Consider the following 24186-nt stretch of genomic DNA (forward strand, 5'->3'; position numbering starts at 1 on the left):
TAAGTTTAGTGACAGATTTCTAATTATGAAATAATAGAAGTATGAAATAAAAGTATTAAAAATATTATCGATTGCGCACCAGACTTTTCAGCCCCTACATAGCTTTGAAAGTCCGTTCTATCAGCACTTCTGAAAATTTCATCCCGAAAACTTCTACCAAAATATCTCAACATAAAGAATGCAGATCATATGGTTCCAGCCTTATCTTTGTCAGTTCTACAGCTAGGTAGTTTTCCTTCACTCTTAGAACCTGCAGTGTATAGCAAATAGATCTACAGACTTTTAAAAATTTTTAATTTTTTAACTTTGTTTGGAGTGGAAATACTCAAGACAGAAAGTGTAAAACCATGCATCTGGCCAAAGAAATATTGCCTTGAATAGTAAACAGGAGAAAACTAATATAATCAGGATGAAGCTGGAAATTTGTAGACTGTGGATGTTAGAAGTGAGGGAGTTGAGACTGAGAAAGAGAGCCGATGAGAGTAGTGCGAATGGTGTGCTGAATGTCTTAACTACTTATTTCCTTGGTTTTTGTTTGTGTTGGCATACAGGAAGTCCAGCAATCTTAACTAGAAGCTGATAAAATCTGAATGTGTGGCTAGGTAGACAGAAAAGTAGACAAATACAAGTGTAATATACATTATCATAAAGCATAAATAACATTTTCTAAGAAACTAGAACAACTTTGTTTTGTATATCACAAAGTAGAGATAGAAGTGCTATCTAGCATAATACAATACAAAAAAGCATACAACACACAATAAAACAAACACAGTGAAAAAATACCTATGTGATTTTAGCTCAACAGGAGGTGGTAGCCCTTGCGGACTTACTTAAAAGTAGTTCAAGATTCTTCATATGTGAATCATTCTGTTAGTAAGAAAAGACACACAGAGTAAAGGTTGGAGACATGGGGACTGACCCACCTCAACTGAAAGAGAGAGTTTGGAGATATTCATTGCAGAAGGACAAAAGAATACATTTTAGGAATAACTGACATCAGTGATCAGTGAGCTTTAGAGGAACCCAAGAAAAGGTTTCATGTTCAAAAGAGTATAAGACAACATGGAAAACAGGTAAGTGGACTATGTTATATAATACTCCATCTATAGCAAAACATCAGAGCACATGCTAATTGCAACAGTGAATAGGACTCATTCAAAAAGGCTCCAAAAGAACCTACTGTATATATTTTTTTAAGTGATAAGGTAACTAGTGTTTCCTGCATGAGAAGTTCTTTGCCACTACATCCTAAGCCAATGCAAGGTAAATACTTTGATCTTCATTTAAAAGTGGAAAGCATATTCCAATGAATCATATATAGCATTCTCCATGGTTAAAGAACTGTTGAAAGAACTACTATGCAATGCTTCAGAAAACAGTCTCAGTGGCTGACTGTGCTACGGTATCATCCCTTTTGCTTTTCTGATCAGTTCTGTTCCTGTCATTGCTCCACTCAGAACACATATAGCTGTGAATGCTCTAATCTGATACTCTTCTTTGCTGGTCTGAAGTGACGAATATCTCAGTATTCTTTGTTCGTTTGTCTGCAAAGAAGACCCTTTGTCTGCAAAAAAGAGCTTTTTTTCACCTATTAAAAAAAGAAAATAAAGTTCATGACTGCTAGGAAAGGTAAGTATGGCAATGGATAAGTCCCTTTATTGACTGGAGATGTTTGCAAAAGCAGGGAGAGAAGTAGAGAGAAGGGTAATCATACTGACAATGTCTAACAAAGGAGGACAGGCAAATTCCCTACATCATCAGTAGATAGATGGGCTCCTCTTGAGGTTCACTTAGGGGAACAGAATTTTCCTCTTTGAACGACTTACAAGTGTTTCCTTGCCACACTTTTTTTGTTTGTTTGTTTGTTTGTTTTGGAGTTTTTTGTTTTAAGTTTCCCAACTAGTCCTTGCAATTGCAGACCTAAAGAAAAATCACTGTTAGTTCTTTCTTCCTGTGAATGGGACCACAAAGCTGGATTTTCTATTTGTTTAAAAGGAAGGGTGCAAGACCTGGAAGATGTTGAGTGCTCTCAGCTTGGTAACTCTGTAGATCAGAAAATCACTTGGCAGCAGTATAGATGTGACTATTTTTGGATTACTTAGTCTTTGGATTACATCTCTCTGTCTTTCTTAGGCAGACTTTTCCCCTCCTAGTCTGTTCTACCCACCCCACCATCTCCAGATAATCTCTTCTTGCCTTAGTCTTACGAACTCCACGTCCCTAAGTGTGACAGCCCCCAGTTTTCTTCCTTCCCAGGATAGCTGGGAAATAATGGGGCAGTTCTGTAGGGGTGGGTTTTCTCCACACAGAGTCCACAGTCTTAATAACCAGTAAGGGTGAATGATATCAAGATAGTGACAAAGAGTGTCCAAGAGACCCTTCTAGCCAGAGTAGTACAGTCAATTCATCTCCCCTGCCAGGGCATCCAGAAGCTGGACGCTTCACTGTATCACTTTTGTCATTGTTTCATAACACTATGGCAGAACATCCTCCAAAACAACATGGAATCTGAAAATGCATTTTTAAAAGGCTGAAGTCATATTTCTTAAGAAAATCATAAATTTTCAGACCACATTTTAAACTGTAAAATAATATTATCATTTGTAAAACCTGTACTATATTCTGTCAAGATACAATTTACCATTAGACAAGTGCCTCATCAAGAGCTTAATGAAAAAGTGCTAGGGTAAGAGTTTGGTTGAAGACAGTATTTCAATAGGTACATTTTAAAGTTATAATACAATTAGGATGAAACCCACCCTTAGACTTGTGTAGCTCGACACCTTAAGTTTAAAAACAACTGTGCCAGTTTGCTATAGTAGCTTATTCCAGACTTCCCTATCTCTGTGATATAGTGTACATGAATTATATAACATTAACCAAAATTTAAAGGTATAACAGCAACCCCCCCCCCCCTTCAAACAAGTTGGGAACTGCCTTTCAGCCAGTATGCATGCTTGTCTACATAAATTAATTCAATGAACAGAATATAGAATACCATTAACATTTTTTCTTCATCTATCTTCATTTTCTAAGCAGCTCAGTTAAAAAAAATAGTGCTGTTTCTTATTTATTGCTGTGAATTTCATATGTTAAACAAAGACAGACCAACCTTAAGCCTTTTGATAAATACGATACTGTGGTAACTGCAGCATTCACTTTGTATCCTATTTCTCCAAGTTCCTGTCAGCCAGATGTCACTTGCAATGCAAACACTAGAAAAATATGAAATAATAATTTCATACATCATCTATGTGAGCACGAGCCAGTCAAACATTCAATACAAATTCAAACTGCTACTACACATAAAGCAAATATCATCCAAATAATATTTAGAATGATTGAAAAGCTTTTGATTTGGAAGTGTATTCTCTTAAGCTAAATGGTCCCCAAGACCATCTAGAAAATTCAATTGTTTCATTTTAAAATGTTTTCTGCCCAAAATTATATCAAATCCTAATGTCTCAGTAGAAACACATGGGATTGGATTGCTGACTGGGCGCCTGATGTCAAAGAGGAATCTAATTTTCCAATGGCATTTCCTCATACTGTCTCACCAAAACAAAAAATTGATAAAATTTTAATGGATAATTTTCAGAGCAGGACATTAGCTATTATCCTAGGAAACAGTGCTGGAGAACACCATGTAGCATCAGAAAGGCAATGTATCAGAAGACAGTTCAAATAAATATTAATATACAGCACACACCTTACATTCTGCATTTTTCTCTTGCAAGCAGAAACAGAATTCAGAAAGTAAGTTTTGCAATAACAGGCACATCTCTCTTCCCCTCCTTTTCCAGGGCATTTTTAACAAGTGATCTCTTAAAAATATAGGTGCAATACATTACTTAAAAGGGCACAGTGTTCATCTTTTACTGGGGTGACACAGTCACAGTCAACACAGTTCTCTTCTGATTGAAATGAATTGTGAAAGTCATATTGACTTCAATGACTACACCGCTGAACACTTCATATAACATAATGTTTTTGTTAAGTAACTCTACAGCAGGGATTTCAGTGATGGAATAAGTGAAATATCACCTTTCTGCATCTTCTGATGGGGCTAGGTACTGCAAGCATTGAACATAACACCAAAAGCCATGACATCACACAAGATGAAAAGGACTAGATTCTACTCCTGATGACAAAAAAGTTATACTAGGGAGAAAGGTAGTCATTAACTGTATTATGTTATCACTCAGTAATGATGCAAAATATATGTATGGCAATGTGCTATTTAAACATATTCTCTGAAGAATTTTGCTTTTGATCAAGTTAGGTCATTAATCATGTAAAATTTGAGACTTATTTAGGAGATACAAGTGGACAAGTGGAAAAAAAAAAGTGATTTTACTAATCTTTATAATTTACTTTGAATTTATAATACAAGTGTAACACAGTGGAATATATGGTAAACAGGACTGACCCACCAACTATTTCATGTCATTTATTGCTAGCTAGGTTTTGACATCTGCATGTATATATTCAGTATATTCAGGTGATTGTTTATGTCAATACAGAGAGGAGAGCAGCATTTATGGTTAGGAGACCTGTATCTGCTTTCACCAAGACTCAAGCATTAAAAACTTCAATAAATATCCAAGTAAAACTTGCAGAACATTAAAAAGACCACAACAAAGGAAATCACAGTGTTTAAAGTGGAGAAATTTAATCTTCTGGGGGAAAAAAAGGCCTGTCCACACCACATGCCAAGTCTGCCACAGGTTAGGATTTTTCTTTCATGGTGATCTGAAAAACATCCCTGAAGTCCTCAAATTCATTAAAGTCTGGTCATGTAGCCAAAGATACCTCTGTAGCTACAGTATTCTTTCAGTCATTTCACTGCTCAGAGGCCAGAGCTATGCTGAAGAAGAAATGAGTATTTTTCTAAGTTCTTCATGGTTCACTGAATCCTCCAGTTAGCCTTGGTAGGACACTTCTCTAGATCTAGCCAAGAAGATATTTTTGGCACAATGCAAAGGCTATGCTAGAGCTTGATAAGACATAGTTTCCCTAAACCCTAACAATGAACACAACCAACCTATAATTGCCTATCCCATGGACCAATCAGTTAGATATGCCCTTTCCCAATGCTTTCATCATTTCTGCCAAAACAGTCTGCCAGATTGCCACATCTAGTCCATCCTCCATGTCAAACACCTTTGTTCCTCTGGCAACTCAAATGAGTTCCCCTTTCTAGTATTAAAAACCAAAGGGAGAAAAACGAAAGTCTGAGCTAGATGCTTTTTCTTCAGTGTATGTGAGTAGGAGAAACGAGCCATACCACCACACTCCCTTCTTTCCTCCTTCCCACTCAATACTCTACAATTGGAAAGGAGTCTCTGCTCTCCTTATTTTTCAAAGGCAGCAGAAGAGAACTCCCTTTGCATTGCATAAAGATTCAACTGGAAAAGGTACTCAGTGCAGGAAAGAAAGTATTTCCAGAGAGGACTGAAATTCTCAGAGGGTTGGCAAGATCTGTATTGTCTTGATTTGGCTGCTCACAGTAATGAAATCTAAACAGACTTTTATTAACAAGCCTTTTCACACCTCCTCTGCTCTCAGCAGCTGAGCTCAGCACAGAGAGCCAGACTATAACGCAGTAACTTTGAGAAGCTTTCTGTGCCTCTCTTAAATGGAGCATGCATTGGTTACCTAACTGTGCATGAGTACAATACAGCACAGGCGTCAGCTTCTGCCAAAACTCTATTACTGGAGGAAATTGCAAAATTGACAGATTTGCCATCCTAAAGTCCTAATGGCCTAAGAATGAAGAGGAGAGTAAAATGGCCAATTGCCCCAGTAGACTTTGCTCTGCATCCTTGCTGATCTCCACTGATAGCCCTTAGTACTTCAAGGGCTCGGAAGAACTCTTTAATTATCAAATTGACTTATGAGTCTACTTCCAGCTTTGCAAAAACCACTGAACTTTTATTTTAACCAGAAGAAAAGCACACTGAAAACACACCATAGCTGCCAACACTTTTCTTCCTCGTTTCTAGAGAAATGTTAAGTTTGAGACTTTGTCCCTTCTCCTCCTCAAAATGATTTCACTGCTCTCAGTGTCAGCTGAAGCTCTCTTTCCTGGTTCTCTCCTTGTAAGACTGAACTTCCAAAGCAAGCAGATTAGATGGATAGCTATCTGTTCAAGAGTACAAGACTTTGTGGGCCATATTCAGAATACCTAACACAAGGTGGGTAGATGCTGGAGCTGATGGAGAGAAGCAGGCACAGCAGAATTGCTACAGAGGCTGTTGGCAGTTTGAATAATTGGTGCGTCTGTGCTGCCTAACTACATGTTTTGACTCTACTCAAATGACACACCCCCTTGTATGACTTGCCAGTGGTTTCCTATAGCAGGCACTTAATATAAAGTCTGAAATTACAGTAAGTTATTCACACAATGAAGAAGGAGCCCTGCATGCAGAAATACACTGTGTTGGTTTCCACAAGCTGGACTTATTGACCCACTACAGGGAGAAAAGATACCATAAATGCAACTGCAATATTTAACCTTGAAAATGTGCAACTGAGCATAGGTTGATCTTACATGCCTGTATTCTCTTTGCTTAAAGGTTGTTTAGATACACATCTGCATCTCCAAGATAAAGTACTTGTTAATTACCTCATGCTTGCACTGTATTTTCAGGAAGGAAAAAACTATGTTAAGTGCTAAGTGCTATTAACATCAACCCCTTCTATTTTTCTCTTTCAGCTTTTAAGTGAATATAGTGCTTGTGAAAGTTGTTGGATTGACAGCCCTGAAGACTGAAGTCTAAAGTGCAGCACACCCACTGAGCCAAACAGAACTAAAATGTACAAAAGCTTCTCACCAAATTTTAAATACATGCTTCATTTAGTTATTGTTATATGGCTGGGTGTAATACTAATACTGAAAGTTTTGCTGCTCTCATTTATTTATTCTAAACATCAGTTCAGACTTTTTCTTTATTGTCTACTTTCAAAAATAATTTCTTGCTGATGTGCAATACTCCAGAGACTGCTTCCCTGACTTCAAAATCCTACATTACAATAGAACGCTGTTGAAGCATAACTTCATGCTACTGCAGTCAGGTACAATGCTGTGTCCTGGCATTCGCTTCGCACATCACAGAAAAGTACATTAGCTAATCTCATACAGTTTTAGTACCGATCACACTAAGTGCTTGGCTGCAGAATGCTACTCTATTATAATCTAAATCTGAAGCTAGGAGACTTCCAGTGGAAGATCTGCTCCTTTAGTTAGGAATACTAGTGTTTCTTAGAAGATGAAGTCAATACTTAAACAACAATTTAACATTTTCTGAGAAAGAGCATGTTTTATTTTGGTTTAAACACTCTAGGTTTGAGGGAGTATGCTTTTAACCACTGAAGTACAGTGTTTTAATTTCCATTTTAAAAATCCTTTTTGGTGTACCTAAAGTAAAAATCTTAACCTTCTGAGAAATCCCTCTTTGTACAAATACATTCAGTTTACTTGTAAAGTTTCCCCATTATTTTAGCTAGGGCCACCACTCCTTCCAGGAGACTGCCATTTCTGCTTTCTTGTAAACAGGTTCTCTGAATTACATAAACCGGCTGCAGGTTTCACAGACTCCTTTTATCCACTGTCTGCTTGCCTCCAGGTGGAAGTGTTTCAGATTTAAGTGAAAGGACTGAGCATAGGAGGTGCAAAACATTCTTAGTGTGTAGAACTGCTGCTAGCAGCTGCTGTTTCAGATGCTCCTAGGACATTCCTTCACTTGTCTTGACAGGTACCAAAACCCAAATTTGGTGCCTGGGTCATTTTCAGTCCTAAGTAACTTCAAGACCTGGCACTTATAGAAAGTCATTCCTTAGCATTTCCAGTTACTTTTCAGATCAGGAAATTTTGTAGGGTTTCTTGTCAGGGCAGGCTGGACTTTGATGATTTTCAGCCTGCAATGCTGCTCCTTTCTATTTCATCTTGACTTAATGTCATTAGTCTTCTTTCGCAGAAACCTGAGCATTCTTTCCTTAATTTATCTAGATGGTACCCTGTCAGCATCTCCCTTGATCAAGACTTTGCTATTTATGACTCTTCTCCTGTTAATCATTCTCTGAAATTAGATTTGTAGTAAAAAAGAATTAAATTAAGTCTGAATGCCTTCAAATTTCTTGACTTTCTGGGATTCTGGATGCTCACTCAGGCTAGGCCCTTTGGAGACACTGTGCTTTTTCTGGTTTACTAAACAGGCTGTTAGGGCTATTTTCCTATACTGGAGGTTCAAAGCAAGTTTTACCATTGGTGAAACTAAGTAGAGGTTTATAGGATGAAGCTATAACACCCAGACACCTTGCTGTTTGATAGTTCTCCCCAAAAGTATCCATCTTTTTCTATTTCTGGTTATACATTAAAAAAAAAAAAAATTAATTGGGAGGCAAAGTGGCCATGTTATAATTTTTCTTGACTTTGCTTCTTGAAAACAAAAATTCTCATCATGCAAATGTCTACACTGTACTCCAGGTTCCCAGATATCCTCTTTCCTTCAGATATTGATTTTCTATCATTTCATATGTGGGGAGAAGAAGGCAAAAGACTAATGATTCATTTGAAAGTGATATTAAAAAAAGCCTTTTTATAAACATGGTCTACACCTTATGTTTATCTGCCTCATGTTGCATGAGGTCTGATTCTGAATGAAAATCTCCAGCTTGTACAATGCTGCAGGATCTCTTCTCAGCAAGATGATCCATCTCATACAGGTCAGACTTGTTCTCTGCTGCCAGCAGATTTTTGCAAGTTCAGTTCTTAGACTCTGTGTCTGAGGCATCTGTGGTCTGGTCCCTAAAAGTCTAAAAGGCCAACCATGTCCAACATCTCAATTTCTCTGACCAGTGGAAGTCTCTACATTAAGAGTAAAGCTCATTTGTGAAAGAGATGAAACTTTCATCAACCTGAGATGATAAAATTAACTGACTCAAGGGAACAAAAAAATACCATAATATTTAGCACTTTCCACCTCAATGCGAGGCACATTTCTTTATAACTTTGCTTGCATAAACACAGGTATAAGATGAGCCTAAACTACTTAAACAAGAAGTGTTACTGGGGAAAAGTAAGAAGAAAAAAATGACATGATGGATAAACAGTCACATTATTTGGTTCAAGGGAAAAGGGTGCAGAGGTTTTACGGTGCTCAATATGTTATAGGAAGGTGTGCCTGTGTCTGCATGTACAAAATAGTTATAAGACTACATGCAGATCTACTTATGTATAGAACATGGTTTAAAAAAAAAAGTAAACCCCCTACATTAGGACTTCCATGATGTCCCATATGCCAGACCTGCATTTGTGGTTATGCCAGAACTGATCATCCAGCTTTGTCAAACACCAGTGATTTTTACAAGAAAAAGATTTACAGTCTGCTAAATTCAAGGCAAATTGTCATCCAGTTTCTTGTGGTACAAATGGCTGCATTTAAAGCATGTTCTTGCTATTAGGTCTAAAACATTACAAGACTGAAATGTTCTGTATCTCATCTCAAATTTTCAAACAATCCAATATCCAGGCTATATATAGATATATTCTTGCTGTTCAATCTCTTAAAAATCAATCAATATTAATGTGTCTGCTTTAAACTTTTAAGGTCATTGTCTCCCTTCTGACATCTTTAACTACATCAACATCACATTATATCATTATAGACTCATGAAGCAATGTACTTTTACATTTTTGCAAGATAATGTCTCTTTTGTGTTTCAGTTTTTATCATAATATAAATCTTGAAATGTAATTTGCATACCTTTTGTTTAGTGAAGGAGACCCCCATTTAAGACTTTGTCATTTTAATACATAGACTTAAAAGTGGATGACTTTTTAAAGGAAATGCACCAAAATATTCCAATTTATTCTTCAACTGAAGCGGCTGCTGCATCAGTAAATTAGTAAATTCCCTTAACAATACATTTGCTAACAATTATGGTCTGCCTGCCTTGGGCTCGCCTGACAGTAGGGCTGCCATCTGTTGAGAAGTCCATTCATGGATTTTAAAGGGCTATTTATGGGTTTTAATTTTAAACGTTGCAAAATACCTCTTTGCTCTTCACCTTTCCCTCCACTTATTCTGTCTTTCCTGCCCTCTGTGCATCTTTCTTCCACCCTACTGAAGAGCACTGGTATACTTCCAGCACTGAACTGCCTCTCTGCACCAGCAGCCACATCACGGCAAAAGGCTTTCAGGTGCATACAATTCTGAGGCAAGTCTGACCTATTTTCAATGGTCGAGGTGCTCAGAAGAGAGGAGGGAGGACACTTATGGAGAGCAATGGACAGAAATGAACAGGATCAATCAAGAAATTCAAAAGCAGCCATGAAGGAAACAAAATCAAGATGATGAATGGGAAAGGGATGCTAGGAGCCCCAGCTCTGGATAGATGGGTATTTCATGAATTCCTCCAATAAATAGGGAACCTCTAGGGAAATTCAACACCTGGCAATCTTAGTGGATAGTGGTGCTGCAAAGAAAGCACAATGTTCACCCCTCTGGTAAATTCAAGCAATTAAAGCCCCTTAAAAAAAAGTCCCTCTTAGGCTTTCTGCCCAGTAAACTCACAGTGAAAAGCAACTTTAATAAATGTTATAAATCTCACCTCTGAGCCAACAGGAAATTCAAATGTTTGCATGTGCAGGAGCCAGGAAGCTGCTGAAACAAAAGGTAAATGTGTATATTAGAATAGGTTATGCTCACACATGTACTGGAGAGCAGTAGAAGCATGAGGACCACAGACATGTCAGGTTTTTGAAAGCATCCTTTCTTGTGCCACCTTAGACCATTTCTGTTTGTGTTCTTCTTTCTCTGGGAGTCGACAAATTTGTTTAGCGATGAGTTTGCTGGCTTGATGAATTCAGGATTACTCCTTATCATGCAACTTTACTGGAAAACAGTTTTGAGTTTTAATGTTTTAGACATAAAACTAAGTAAAGAAATGGCAACAAATATCTGTGGTTTGTAAAATGAAAAGATCAAAGAAAAGAGACTGTGGAGAATTTTTGATCAACACCCTGACAAGGGGTGTTAGTTTTAATAAACAGTAAGAATTTTAGGCCATTATGAAGTATGAGATGCAGTCTCAGCTGTGTTTCTAATTTCCTTTCTTGCCTTTACTGCTGTTATATAAAGCTCTGTAGTGACGAAAAACATTTATTGAAAAAATCTGAGTGCACAGTTCGGGATTACATTACTTCATCTGCACAGAGCCTTCCCAGCCAATGAGAAATATTTCTTTCTCCACCCTCCATGGTGCCAAGAGCTGCAGGCACATTCTGCGTATGGGACAAACCACTGGACAGAGATGCACTTGTATAAGTGAATAAGGATTTTGTTATTGGGTCTGAAGACTAAATGATCATGGAATGCTGTTCGTTTTGACTGCTGTTCTTTTAAAGCCGTATATAAACACAGACAGAGCTTTGTGCACTTTTTTAAAAAGTGAATTTAGGAATATAAAAACAATACATATTTGGCAACATATCCTGTGAGAATGAGGTTTTCTGAAAAATTTCTGGTAAAATGTCATCTACCAAGCTATGAATACTACACTTTACCACACACTCTACTGGCTTATGAAAATACAAAAGGCCAGGAAAATTAGGGTTAAGAAAAACTGAAGGAGAGACAGAAGGCCTGATGTCAATAAATCATATTTGCTTCTTGAATCAGGGTAGAGGCCTATTCATTCTTCCACTCTTAATTTTTGGGGCCTTTCAGATGGGCAGATAGGGTTGGTGTGAAAGAAGTCTCTCCAGAAATCTCTTCATTGCCCTTGAAAAAAAATGGGAATTAATTATTTTATTACAAGATGGGTGCAAGGAACGAGTCACTCTTTATTATAATGACTCTATCTGTGGCTTTCCACCTACAGCATTTTTCCTTAGGGGATTATCAGGATTATTAGCAATTATTACATATAAATCTGCACAGAGTCATACTCCAGAGAGCACAACACTCAAAGCCTTTCATCCTGAAACTGCCAATGGCAGCATCAAATCCATAGTTTGTCTACAGACAAATGACTGACAAATTTTAGCAACTAATTTTGTTTTAAAAGAAAACAAAAATGAACCAGTGGTTTTTTCTCCTTAAATTTTAGGATTTGGGAGGATTGGTAGACCACATAATCCCATCTCTAGCCCAAATAAATTCTGGTTGTGTGACATCTGTGATTACAGTAAAGTAACAGTGCAGATCCAGAGATCAAAAGGATCATGGAGAACATTCAGCCACTATGGATATTCCACAGAGGGGCAAGGTTTTGGTTTTTTTTTCCAGTCCAGTTGGTTTGGTCTGTGTACCTTACTCAACAGAGTTGTAGTTTTTCATTTAACAGACAGCAAAGCCCCACCTGTTACAAGTTAATGTCAGATGTGCCCAGAGTGGACACACCTTAACTTTCCCACTTTTTACATTTGTTTTTAAGGTTTTCTCTCAGCAACACATACCCTCCCTTTTCTCTTTGCCTCTTCACATTAGCTTTAAATCCTTGTCTATCTTGCTTTCCATCTTCATAGTCATGATGGAACCCTTCTAAAAGTACTCTGCTAAGAATTTCTGATCTGGTTTTCCACAAAGATAAGCAGAACTGCATTTATGACCTTTTAACTTCACATATATAACTTCATAACTTTAGTTTACAACTAAATAAAATTTTGTACGGTGTTATTTTTAAAGGATGGCCTTTTCTTATCTTAACATGAGATACGAAGTCACACTTTTTAAAATATGTATAATATACACTCTGTATGCATATATACATATATATAATTAGAAATTATGATATGCTTCTGACAAAACATGACAAGAGGACCTTTCATGCCATAAAAAATGGTGTTTGCAACTGTAAACCGGAATATACCACAAAGGGTATGAAAGCACAGATAGTTCTTTTTTCGAAGAAAAATATTTTCCAATATAACATGCAGCAGCTGTGTTAGAGATACTGTTCATGGGGGTCACTGTAAGAAACTCATCACTACCTTAGCAAAGGTGGCCAGAAGCACTCTGCACAAAAGTACCTTTCCCTCTGCATTAGGGGAGGAAGTGCAGGTCAGATGCTCACAAGCATGTCCATCAAAACAAAAGATTATTTTTTGTAAAACTATACTTAAGAACTTAAAATCACTCAAAAAAAAATTACAGAAGCTCATTATCCAACATCTTTATTACTGTGGCATTACATCTACTTAATTTCTGGTACAATCCACATGCAGCTGAATTTCAATTTATGAGCCCTGGTTCTTGGCTGTCAAGGCCCACATTCCAGTTTACATGAACTTAACAACAGTACCAGGCTAAAAAAGATAAGCATTCAGTGCTGTAAATTTGTGATGACCACTGTGTCAGAGCTTGTACAATGTACAGAGCAATAACCCATTAGGCCAGCTCTGTTATTTTAAGTACAGAATCTTTCCCAATACTTTATTCCTAAAAATTAGGGAGATCTGATGGGCCTTATCTATTTTCATAGAAAAGTCTACTGCCTAAGTCTTTCATGTTGCTTAGGTTAACCAGCTTTTAAATTAATCTTACCACAAGTAAGGTACTTACTAAAGAGAGAAAAATGTGCATCATAAGAAGTTCTATTAATTTCAACTATACAATTCTCGAGTTTGGTTTATAGATCTAGGTTTTTTAACTAGATTTCCATGAGCAATTTCTTCTTGTTTGCTTGTTTTTCCGTGCTGTTGAAAGAAAACCAAAAATTCAGTAAAAAGATCTGCTTTGGATCTGAAATTTTGTATAACAATACTTTGGAATTTTTCAGTTTTGACTCATGAAAATTATCACCTTATTGTATGTCCCCATTCCTGTGTGAAATCTCAAGATACCTCTCAGGACTTTCAAGAAGCGTGTTCCCCAAAAGTAGAAATGAAATGCAAAAAACAAAAGGAGAAATGAAATGCAAAAAGATGTAATTATTGAGATTTAAGCCACAAAGTTTGATAATTTTTAATAACTAATTATTTATTAACAAGTGCTCTTGTTCTGCATCAGCCATGAAAATAGACATAAGACGTGTTCTTTGCTTTGTTGCTGTATGAGACCCTGTCTACATTAAACATTTTTGCTGGGTCCTTAAGCATTAAGTTAGGCAGAGAGAGTATGACAGACAAGTTGATATTTCAGACTTGAAACAGCACCTGGAGGGCCAAGACCTTTCACAGTTTAATAGTGGACAGAGAATCACAGTAGTGATCAGGGTCATGTTGTGGGTGAGGCAATCACTGATACTGAAATATCAGATGCCACCGTGACAGCTGTAATAATCAGGGCTTACTTCCTTCAGCTAAAAAATATCCACAGAATATGGTGAATACACCGCTGCAATATGTACCTCTTACACCTTTATTTCATGGTATGAACATTTTAACTCCTGATGGCTCACAGTGCAAGAATAGAGCAACTAACCCTCACAATACATTTTACATTATAGGGGAAGTATGACAGAAGAAGAGGGTTTTTTTAAATCTTGAGAATTCAGCAGAAAAGTTATTACTTGCTTGTTATTGACAATTCATTCCTCTGAGATAAAATAACTTAGTTACTAGAGGATCCCAAGGAGACAGCTGGCAGTGATGAACAGAACAACATTCAATCCACAGCAAGTGTACATCATAAAACAGGCGCCACTGGATTAAAAAGTAACCTTAAACTGTTTAGTGTACACAAAGGCAGCCTAGTCAAAACACTTCAACAATGATTTAAAATCTCATGTTAGAGGCCAGTTTCGACCTTCAGGGAAGCCTTCTCTATTCATATGGAGCTTAACTAATCATAACTTTCCATGACTTATCGGAACTGGATGCAGTGTGTCGCAGCATGATAACCAAGCTCTGGCAATGTAACAAAAGATGCCTTTTTAATAAAAATAATGGTGAGACTAAACCCCAAATTTTAATCTTTGAACTTGGTGGGGGAAAACATCCTGCTACTCATTAAGTGTTTCCATTAGCATGCCGGGAGTCTTAGCCAGGCAGCTCCCGTTCATGTTAGTTGGTGATGTGCAGGGCAGCACGTGCATCAGGAAGGGAGCAGATTTCTGAAATCCAGTCCCAGGTTGCTACACAAAGTACGTCACCAGGAAACAGAACAGCCGGTATCAGAAACACTGCATTTCTGCAGATAGCTAGCTATGGAAATAGGTAAGTCTACCTGAAACATAATATCACTTTCAGTTTATCTAATTGCTCAGTGTTAACAATTTAGTGTTTAAGAAAATGTAGTATTTATTTTTTTAACACGATAAATATTCTAGCTATAAGAAAGCTTCAGAGTGAGGGTTAAATGAAGCCCCCAAAAGAACCACATTTCTATCTTTATTTTCTTCGGTGTAGTTCCAGATGCATTAAGACCTCAGCAGAGACCTGCAAGTATTATGTATGGCTTTCTTTTATCTTCCGGAAAAAAAGGGGGAAAAAAAACACTATGAAAGAATGAAGCTGTGCCAAACACTACAAGAAAGGCTTAATAAATAGAGCCCAGGGTCACAAAGTTGCTCTTATTTGCCCTGAAATATATCACTGAACTTCTGTATATTCATATTTGTTTACATTATAAATGTACTAAATGAGCTAATTATAGTGATCATAATTTACAATTAAAAACAAACAGTTAGAAATTTCAAAGGCTTTCAATATCTTTTCTTTAATCATTCACCCGGGCTCAAAATATGCATTTTTTAGATTAAAGCATTAAAGTTGCTAATTATATTCTCAGAACTAACAATTATTTCTTTACCCTTTTACTACCTTCTTCTGGCAACAAAAAAATGTCAGCACTGATTTAATTTTTTGTTATTACAGGATTAAAAGAAGTTTCTAAAATGCAATTAAATGTGCCCTATAGCTATAGTAACTTTCCTATCAGCATCCAAAGCCTCTTCACTAAAACAACAGCATAAAAAAAATTATTCAGACTTTCTAGACATACTTTTTTCCTCCTTTTATAACACATTCCTTTGGTGATTATCTCCAATGACAACTCAACCATCTTAATGAGACTCTGTGCACATCTAGATCTTGGTGAAAGTAGATTAATAGGAGAAAATGAAAGTTAAAGAGGCTGTTAAGAGTGCAAAACCCTGCACATGTCAAGTACTGGTTCTTCACCTTTGGGAGCTTGGTTCAAGTTCACCCTGAGGCCTTAAGTGAAAAGTTCAATAGTCTCAACTGCATCCCTACTTGATATATCACAAAATCAATTATCTTATGGTGGTACACTTGCTAACCTATGCTCAGACAGAATCAAGTTTTTTTCCCATTGGGAATTCACCAATTATCTACTCAGTGAATTATTCTCAGATAAAATAAAAATACCTGCTGTCAGCAGGAGTTTCTCATTATACTGCCTATCAGTTTAGTAGTTGACCTGTTTTGGAACAATGATGTTGCACTCAGACCATGTGCCATTAGCCACCATGTGATCACAGCGATGCATGGTGACCGGACACCAAAGCATGATTCAGTGTCCAAAACTGTACTGGTTTGGAAATTAAAAATAGTCACTGCAAGCAACCAAAATTATGCCGGAAAAAATTGTAGCGAGGCATGTCATTGAATATTCTACAGTTGCTCAAGGACTTATCTTCCTCTAGATAAACCCAAATGGTAAGGCCCTGCATTTAATTTTCACACTTGTGAACACCATTTTCTAATCGCCATCAACAGTATGCTTGGCCCAGGCTGCAGGAACACACTAATCCACCTTATTAGTAGTACTCCCAGGTCTACATATTGTGTTACTTAATATGACATGCCTGTTGCTGAAGTTGATGTATTTATGTTAATTATTTAAAATTGTTTCCAATCTAAATACATAGAGTTTTCACATAAGTGAATGACAGTTTGAATAATAAATACAAGTCACTGAGTGGCTTAGATATGGAATATGCACTCTGTATGCTGGTGCACGATTGTTTAAATCAAGCCCCACTCCTTGCAAAGGACCATTTCATACCCTGCAGTGGTCTGTCCAAACTAAGCTCATTCACTTAGTCTAATTTTCAACAGTCTGAATTTGGTTTCATAAAACCATCAACAAAAAATTAATGTTGATGAGCGTCCTCTGTCAGACTTGGCTAATGGCATACAGATTCATTATCCCTGAATGGGATTACTGAGTCCTAGGACCAAGTAAGTCAGCACTGATACTGTCTATGTTGCAGTCATTTTGTGGAATCCATTTTGCTTTAAAAAGATATTTTTCAGAAAAAAATCTATCAGGGTTTGTTGTTTTGGGTTTTTTTTTATAGTGGACAACTAAACAGAATTTTGATCTTATCCTCTCCAAAGCAGAGATGTCTAGATATGAGCAGTGAAAATGATGGGGGCCTAAAGGGAAATCCCAATGTGCAAAGATTAAACAGACAGAGACTGCCCAAATAAAGGATGGTATAATAGAGAAAGGCCACATAATGAATGATAGAAAGACAAGAAGCCAAAATTCCTATTTACCCTTACACATAATACAGGAATATAAGGACATGCAATATCAATGAGAGGATGTAAATTTAAAACCAGTGCCAGGACACGTTTTAGTCATGTTGACTTCTTACTACTGCTCAGCTAATTTACACTTTCCCAGCTATAAAATAGGGATAATATTCTTGGCTCCCCCCATACAGAAAAACTCATTGCCGAAGTATTCAAATAATTCCATAATGAAGAATGCCACTGAAAACAGTAAAAAGAAATTAATAATTCCAAATGCAGTGCAGGTTTGGATTGCACTAGCTGGCACAGTGGACAATAAATAAGCCCCAAGACTACAGACTAGGCAATGAAGTTAAAAAGAACTATTCAACACCTTCCTTATTCCCTGTGAACTATCGCTCTTGTGCGCAAAATAAGGCAAAAATAATACATGATTTTTAAATAAGGACGTCATCATAATGCATACATGAGGGAAGCTAACAGGATTCTAGGGCCACCCTCTACATTGAGAGTGCTTGATCTTGCAGCCTAAATGACTTGTGATGTGTTTTTTAATACACAGTTACAAACAAGTTATCATTTCTACAAAATAACCTGAATATTAAGTTGATTGTTTACAAAATAATTGTTAAATGCTTTCATTGCTTCTCTAGAGAGGTGCAAAAGATTTTGTTTATAGCCTTCAATTCTGTGAACATTTAGTGAGTTTCTCATAGGAAAAATGCACTGCTAGGAGCATTTAAATTCCTCTGTAAATGTTACATTCCTCTAGTGAACTCTATCAAGCCCACTCAAAGCTCATGCTTAGTTTACTGTGTCTTGCCAAGCAGACTCTTTCTTCATCAAGACCAGAAATATGCCCATTAAAATGGTGATGAAGAACGATGGGACAATTCAGAATTTCACAAAGTGCAGAACCTAATGTACCTGCTCTAATTTAAGGAGGCCTCTGGACAGTCATCAGGCCAAAATCTTGATGGAAGGATTTTGAAGACTGAATAAATCGTCTAAAATAAAAGAAAGGAGTAAATGTATCAAAGTTATAATACATTATTTAATGTGTAGTCCTGAACAAAGGAGACTTACAGTAGACTATAAAAGCTGTTATAATACAGCACATGGTTTTTTGTAACAGCTCAGTGGGAATACTTACTGATATGCAGATTGATTTGAAAATATAAAACCTCAAGGTAAATTTCTGGATGAGATGGCTACAGCACAAATTGCGCTTCTTATACCCTCTTCTGATAGGTTAGGTGAGATGAACTGGGATGTGTCAGAAAGAACAAAGCATGAGATGCAGCATCTAAATGAAGGAAATTTAAGATATTAGGAAAAACGTCTTCACCAAAAAGTTCTTAGGCACAGGAACAGGCTGCCAGGGAAGTGGTTGAATCAACATCCCTGGAGGTATAAAAAGTCATGTTGATGTGGTGCTTAGGGACATGGTTTAGTGGTAGACTTGGCAGTGCTAGGTTAACAGTTGGACTTGATGATCTTAGGGGTCTTTTCCAACCTAAATGATTCTATTATTCTATGTACATTGTCCTGGGACATTGGACTGTTACCTTGGGACAGTCAAGTATCCTATCATCCTCCCTTCTGAGCTTCACTGGTACCTCAGGATGAACTCTAGAAAGTATATCCATCCACTGTTCCAAAAGAGATGAATGGTTCTACTAAAGCAAATCACTGTCAGATCACAAACCTGGCTGATGATCAGCTGGCAGGAATACGGACTGCCTGTTCCTTGTATTAAGTCAGGAAATGTTTGGAAGTAATGACTGGAAGCAACATTCAACTGGCAGATCCTTATCCACTGAGGGTAAGAGGGGTGCCATTTATATTGTAGGCAAGCTGCCCAGCCACATCAAAACAAAATCCTACTGAGTCCATCGATGAGTTCAGAGCAGCATTCACAACAACTATTCTCCGTATTCACTGGTATTCCTCAATTCAGGCTGAATCTGGACACTTAAATAATTATAGGTTTGCTCTGTGAATAAAGGATTCCTAAACCAAAGGTTTTCAAACTACACATGCAAACCTTTCCTGCATGATACTTTATTCTATTGTTACAATATTCAGAAAATAAAATCCACCTTGTCCAACTGTTGACAAAAAATAATGAAATAGATCATGTCATAAGGGTGCTAAGATATCTAGAGATGCAACTAGTGAGGAAATTTTATGAAGGAATTTACCAGGTCTCCTGTCTACATTGGCATATATCACTGGCTTTATCTGGAGTTAAAAAGGCAAGAATCCATTACAGAGGAAGTCCACAGCGTAATTAGAAAATAATCAACACTTTTTCTACTGCTTATTTTTTCTTCACTTTAAACTGCTTCATTGACTTTAATTAAACTTGCCCTAGGTTATGAATCTAGCAAGCTGCAGAAACATTTAAAAATAAAATAAAATAAAACCATCATTCTTGTCAGGAGGGTTATTACCAGCTTGCTTACCTGTACCACTCTTCTGATTTAGAGGATTTTGAAATTATTAGAAATGCTGTATGTGATACTGCAAGACTTGTTTTTGCTCTTGAATTCAAATGACCTCCCACTGCCACCGTAAGAATCACAGAATTAAATTGATGAGATTCTCTCCACTACTCTAGCTTCATTGCAGAATTTTTTTGCCAGTTTCTGAGAAATGGTATGAAGCTGTCATCACAGACTTTTATACCAGCCCTACTCCTGTTTTTGTCTAATACCAAAAAAAAAAAGAATGCTGTATATTTAGGATACTAGTAATTTCCATGCCAATAGCTCAGGCCAAGGTCAAAAAGTACATGACACAGACTTTGGAGAAATAAAGAGATGGTCTGTGTCCTGCCCCAGCCTGAGCCTGGCTCATGAGAATACAATCAAAAGTCATGAGAGTGAATGGAGTAACTTAGAAAACATAATCATCAAGAGAAAAGAAGTTGGGAACAACTGTATTAAATATTCCAGCCTGGAGTAAGCTAGTTTCATTAGACAGTGACCCTTACATTATTAAAATACTAAATAAAATCAGTTCTGGTTAAAGATGGTCTGAGTACCCCCAAAACATTAGGAAAGTGAAGGTCTGAATTACTTCATGATTTTGTCTGAGTTGCTCACTGAGACATGTTCTTTTTGTCTCCTCCAAGGAACTTACTAGAAACAAGTGAGAAGAGTTCAAAACCTGCACTTTTAATCTCTAGAAATGCTATTAAAGCAAAAACATAATTTTCAAAAATTCCAAACTTTGCTAAGAAAGTACAGAATACCAATTGCAAACTGCATTCATTCCTTGATGAAGTGCCATGGAGTATTGTAGTTTAGGTATTGATCTAGGGTTCAAAAGACTTGAATGCAATTTTTGAACAACTTGTTTATTTCAATTTTTGTCTACAGACATCCACAAAACACAGAGAACAGAATTTCCATGCCTCAGAAGGCTACATCGCCCTACCAATATTAAGGTATTACCTACACATCCTGACTAAAGTAAAAAAAAAGATCTTCATAAAGTTCAGTGACACTGGGATTAACCATATATATCTGTAAATTTAACAGATATGTCTGTAGTAGAATACATATATAATATGGTAATTGGCATTCGTTATATCTTGAATATACACATAATGTTGATGAGATGTGAAGAGTTTTCCAAACTGGTAAAGATATACAGTACAAGCAATTTATAATAAGATACAGGCTCTTATGTCAACTCAAGCTGTTTAATACCGCAACAGAATTACACCATAGTTTATGGACATTTTCCTTCACCAAAGTCTTTGAGAACTTTCCATTAACTTCAGTAGATGCCAGAACAGGCCTGAGAGCAGGAAATGAAGAAATATACTGTACCCAAATGAAATTGCGGTGGGAATTTAGGTAGGCAGAATGTAATTATTCACACTTGAACCTGGATAGAGCACTAAGTTTATATCCCCATTCTGGCAAACACATAATGAGATACATAATAATCAAGAGGAGCAGGGCTACTGGCTCTCCTCTCGGTCAAAGATAAGACTTAAAGAAGCAGAATGATCTGCTTGCTTGATATTTAACAGGAAGGAGTGACATTTATTGCACCACCTGCAAGACTTGCCAAGAAACAAAATGTAAGTAAATACATTTTTGGGACCTTCATCTAGAATGTAGTCATTGCTTGTGAAATAAAGAGAGATTTTGAAAAATTAGAAACTTGGTGTTTTGCTGGTGCATGCAATCAGGCACATGTGCAAATGAAAATGTATGGTTTTCTTTCTTTTGTGGACAATCCTAGAGGACAATCTCTGGAAATTAGTGCCTGTGCAAAATACTAATACTTATCATTTCTATACTCATTGATGCTGATGAGAACACCAAGAAGCACTGAAAAAATAATGGATTTTCTTGCAAATGTACTGGATTGTAAAATAACAAAAAAATCCAAATCTTGTAATAGAACTGCATTACATTCTAGCAAAGTGGATCCATTTCTGAGATGGAACATGACAGCTTTTTAACTTTCTACAAGAATATGTGACAGAAGAATACTATATTCAGTTGATACCATAGGGCGATTTATGGAGGCAGAATGTAATGATATATATTGAGTTTCAGAAAAGACACTGTGACTAATCTTACAAAAAATGCTACAGGATGTTTAATAATTCTGGTGGGTCAGAAGTCGTTCTTCAAAAAATTCTCTTAAGAATGACTGTTATTAAAGTATGTACTGTATGTGGTTCATTTTTCATTTAACTATGTAGTCTAAAACTGCTGTCAAGACCAAATATTTGAGTTGTAATTGGATACCCACACAAATGGAACAAAGTCACCAACCCTCAACGAAAATTACAATCATATAATATTTAAGTTAGTAAATGACCTTTGAAGAGCCACAAGACAAGCATCTGTCCACATCTCTTGAACTATCTCTAGCAGTTCTCATTGGCGTTTATTGTTCCATTGATCAAAAAGCAGCGGGAATAAGGCAGCACACTAGCACTCCTTCCTTGCCTTCACTTTGTAATCTTCCTCCATTGCCTCCCTTCAGCATTTAAGGCTATAGTGCTTATTCATTAAGCTATGAGTGGTAATTTTGAGGAGATTGAAGTGAGCAGAGAGGAGGGGAGAACATAATGTATATAGTTAAGGGGCTTGACTCAAAGCCCTTAGACATTCGCAGAAGTCTATGTTTTACTTACATTGCCTCTGTGTTAGTCCTAGTGGAGAAGTGGAGAGGTTTCCACAGTACTTCTCTCACCATCTGCAGGAAGGCTGCAGCTGTACAAGTTTGAAGTCCCACTCTGAGCCTACACGGTTTTACAAGGAGATGAGAAAGAAACAGCCACCATTCCGTGGCTCTGATGTGTTCTGTAACACCACAACGTGCAGCCCTCCTGCTTTATTGTTTAACACTGGGGCCACGTGCAGGCTGAGGCCTCCGTGGGGCTGAGAGTGGCATCTCCCTAGGGACAGGGATGGGGCAAGACTGGCCCAGATTGTGGGCCTGTGGGTGGCCCAGGTCAAGCGAGGCCCATGGCCGGGTAGGGCAGGGCTGTGGGGAGCTGGAGACAGGCGCTCCTGTGTTGTCACTGGGTCAGGGCTAACAGCACTGCCATCTGAAAGGAGGTCCTGCCCCTGGGCAGGATGAGGGAGCCCCGAAGGGGCTGATCTGGGCCAGTGAGGCGTGATGGTGCCCTCAGGGCCCTGACACTTAAGGATAAAAAATCAAGAAAACAAATCCTACATTCATTTTGCTTCATAGGACTTCCCTTGGTTTCATTTTGCATTTTCCCTTGTGTATTCTTCATGATTCAAAATCTACTTAGCCATGTCTTTCAGTACTGCATTCAGCGTTTTTCAGTTCACCATTGTTAATGAGAACAAATGAAAAAGTAATGTTTGTGCTTTTTCAAAGGCTATCCAAATGGGCTGAGATCCACTTATATGGTATCCATTCCTTGGCTTCCCAAAAAAACAATATTTTTGTAACTCTGGAAAATTTGCTCCACCTAAAGGTTTGGCTAACACTAGCATTTTCATCCCAGATTCTGGGCTTCCTATAATGCCATAAAGTTTTTGTTAACAAACCCACGAGTTCCTTAAAGAACTTTTCTCAGAAGGTAAATAGTAAGATGTTTAATGTATACAGTATGTCAGGTTTGGTCCCAATATCTTTCTTATGGCTCTCAGCCTTTTCCACCACAGAATACAGTATGTGGCAGAGACCACCCAGCAATTATTTTTTTCACTGTATTTCACATTACCTCTTTGTTAAGTTTAGTTGTAGACTTCAACTCCATAAGGTAAAATATTCCTAGACACTTAATACCCTGTGGTTTTCAATCTATATTTAAACCCTGCCTTATTCTCTGATCATACAATATGTTCAGGGACATAAACTCCAACTTACCTCAGTTGATTCTCCATTCAGATACGCTTGCAAAACTCTCAGCTAGCTTCCACAGATCATTTTATGTTCTAGGAGCCGAAATAAAAATACCATTTATACTGTATGATACTTATTAGAGGTGAATAAACAATGCATAGCAAATGACTTATAAAACTATTGTTTACTAAATATCCAGGAGCTGATCATGATTTCTTTGAATTTATTCAACTTTCTCCAATTGCTGCAGTTTTTACTCATTGCTTTTGAACTTACATATTTCAAATATTCAATAGTCATTAGCCAAGCTATGTAGTATAGCTCTGATGAATGTGCCTGAGTAGTGATTTGTAAAATTTGAGCATGTAACTCTG

At 37.2% G+C, this 24186-nt stretch overlaps 1 long non-coding RNA gene across 1 annotated transcript in view; it reads right to left on the reverse strand.

Moving 5' to 3' along the window:
• LOC113483097 overlaps positions 1-23913 on the reverse strand; it is a 114073-nt gene extending 90160 nt beyond the window's left edge. The window contains exons 1-4 of the long non-coding RNA XR_003398953.1: positions 23837-23913; positions 22626-22733; positions 10618-10670; positions 3116-3218 (exon numbers count right to left, since the gene is read on the reverse strand). This is a non-coding gene — a long non-coding RNA (uncharacterized LOC113483097). The remainder of the gene's footprint in view (positions 1-3115; positions 3219-10617; positions 10671-22625; positions 22734-23836) is intronic.
• Between the last annotated feature and the right edge of the window lie 273 nt (positions 23914-24186).

Source organism: Athene cunicularia, assembly GCF_003259725.1.
Source record: "Athene cunicularia isolate RWA chromosome 8 unlocalized genomic scaffold, athCun1 chr8_part1, whole genome shotgun sequence".
Lineage (NCBI taxonomy): Eukaryota > Metazoa > Chordata > Aves > Strigiformes > Strigidae > Athene > Athene cunicularia.